This window comes from Eumetopias jubatus, unplaced genomic scaffold (assembly GCF_037043125.1).
Source record: "Eumetopias jubatus isolate StellerSeaLion01/CBP00866 unplaced genomic scaffold, mEumJub1_p1.0 scaffold_9, whole genome shotgun sequence".
In the NCBI taxonomy this organism is placed as follows: Eukaryota; Metazoa; Chordata; class Mammalia; order Carnivora; family Otariidae; genus Eumetopias; species Eumetopias jubatus.
Genome location: NW_028274815.1, coordinates 117,401,936 through 117,404,057, shown reverse-complemented (window position 1 = coordinate 117,404,057; position 2,122 = coordinate 117,401,936). Strand labels below are relative to the sequence as shown.

General features: G+C 55.7%; 1 protein-coding gene across 5 annotated transcripts in view; it reads left to right on the top strand.

Annotated features, from left to right (window-relative positions):
* Positions 1 to 1,050: 1,050 nt before the first annotated feature.
* Positions 1,051 to 2,122, top strand: part of CPNE1 (copine 1) — a 34,943-nt gene continuing 33,871 nt past the window's right edge. The window contains exon 1 of one of the 5 annotated variants that reach the window (XM_028118816.2): positions 1,051 to 1,133. The gene's annotated coding sequence lies outside the window, so the exon portion shown is untranslated. Of the gene's footprint in view, positions 1,252 to 1,856; positions 1,941 to 2,122 lie in introns of those variants that run through there. The other 4 variants (XM_028118817.2, XM_028118814.2, XM_088026761.1 and 1 more) reach the window with 4 other exon arrangements.

Genomic DNA, 2,122 nt, shown 5'->3' with positions numbered 1-2,122 from the left:
CCCTGCTTGTGTTCCTTCTCTCGCTGTGTCTCTCTCTGTCAAATAAATAAATAAAATCTTTAAAAAAAAATAAAGTCAGTCTTGCTGAAGCATTAATGTGTCCATCTTAATTTCCATCCATCTTTACGTTTCTATAGCGGCTTCCACCATGGTAACAGGGTTTAGGCAGGGGGAGTGGAGTCTGGGAAGCTAGGACCACAGAACATGAGTAATTTTTTAAAAATATTTTACTTATTTTTTGACAGAGAGAGACACAGTGAGAGAGGGAACACAAGCAGGGGGAGTGGGAGAGGGAGAAGCAGGCTTCCCGCAGAGCAAGGAGCCCGATGCGGGGCTCGATCCTGGGATCATGACCTGAGCCGAAGGCCGACGCTTAACGACTGAGCCACCCAGGCGCCCCGAGAGTAATTTTTTTAATAATAGAACAATACTAAAGTGCAACCATGGAGGGGTTAATGAGGACTGTTGGGGTGGGGGTCGCCTGGGTGGCTCAGTCCTTAAGCGTCTGCCTTCAGCTCAGGGTGAAATCCCAGGGTCCTGGGATGGAGCCCCGCATCGGGCTCCGTACTCAGCAGGAAGCCTGCCTCTCCCTCTCCCGCTCCCCGTTTGTGTCCCCTCTCTCGCTATGTCTCTGTCAAATAAATAAATAAAATACTTAAAAAAAAAAAAAAGAGGACTGGTGGGTAAGGCTCCCTGGACTGAAATTTTTAAATGGGAAAAAATAGCAGGTTTCGGTTCTGCCAAGGCATCATCAACAAAACCGTGCACTACTTTGTGGTCCATTTCATCCTCAAAACAATCACGCGAAGAAGGCACTATTTATTTATTCCCTTTCGCATAAGATTGAAGAAAAGTAACTAGCACAAAGTCCCGCAGGGAGGGGCCGAACCACACACTCAGAACCCAACCCACCCCGCAGCGTCACTCTCCTTAGGCGGGGTTAGTGCGCAAACGTCGCACGCACAGACTCAAAGTTCCTCTCGCCACAAATACCCGCAACTTCCGGAAGATTGCCCAACAACCTCAGCGCGCTTGCGCCACCCCGCCCCGTGACGTCTCCATTCCGTCCCTCCCCTTCTGGAACGCGGAGCTGCTGAGCGGGCTGTCGGCCATTTTGTGAAGCGGCGAAAGAGGTGGTGGCTGCTGTGGGCTCCGGGAAGCCGTTCGGGCTGGGGCTGTCGGCCGCGGGGCGGAGGCACTCGCGCGGGGGGTAACTCGGGTCTGGGTTCGGGTGCCGCGCAGCTCTCCCCGGTAAGACTCCCGCAGCCCGGAACGGGCGGGGCTGTGCGGGGCTCGAGCCGCCCCTTGGTGGCCCGGGGCGGGGCTTTCGGAGGCCTCCGAGCCCGCCGCAGCAAGCGCCCCACACAAAAGGGTCGCGGCATGGCTGCGGGGGGGCCTGGGGAGCCGCTTGCGCCTTTGAAGCCTGAGAGGATGCAGGAAGGACGCAAGAGAGGATCAGCCTGCATACCGAAGTGGGGACGAGGCCAAAGGGAGGACGCCCCCGTGGTCTGAGAGGGAGGAGGCCACAGCTGGGTGGCCCAGCGGCCTACGAACTAACGGGGATTGCAGTAAAAACACACCTACCTCCCGAATGAGCGAGATTTTCTATGCTTCCCAAAAGGGACGGAGATTGTAACTACATCTCTGTGCCCCGTAGTGAGGAGATAAACGTAGTGAAGACACTCCCTCCATCGGAAGTGGAAAGGAGGCTCCTGTGGCCTAACAGGAAAAGGGGACTAGAGTCTGTACACACCTGTGGGGAGGAAGCTGCAGTCGGTACACTCCTGTGAGTCTAGGAAGGAAGTCTGAGAACTGGCCGCCTTCGTGGTCTGAAGGTGGAGGGGGTTGCAGGGAAATGCTTCCAAGGCTCAGCGCTGGGCGGGGTTTATCCTCGAGGGTGTCGGCGATTTGAGAAGCCGGCCTCTGTTGTGAGAAAGGGGGTGAGTACGCCTCCCAAACCTCTGAGAATAGTAGTTAAGATGCCAGGCCCTGGATTCCCAAGCAGGGAAGGAGCTGCAAAGAGCAGCACCTTTACATATCGCTTGGGAGACAGCCTCCAGCACTGAAAGAGGGGCAGGCCCAATAGGAGGTGGAGGGTGGGTGCTTTCGATCAGTGAAGGAG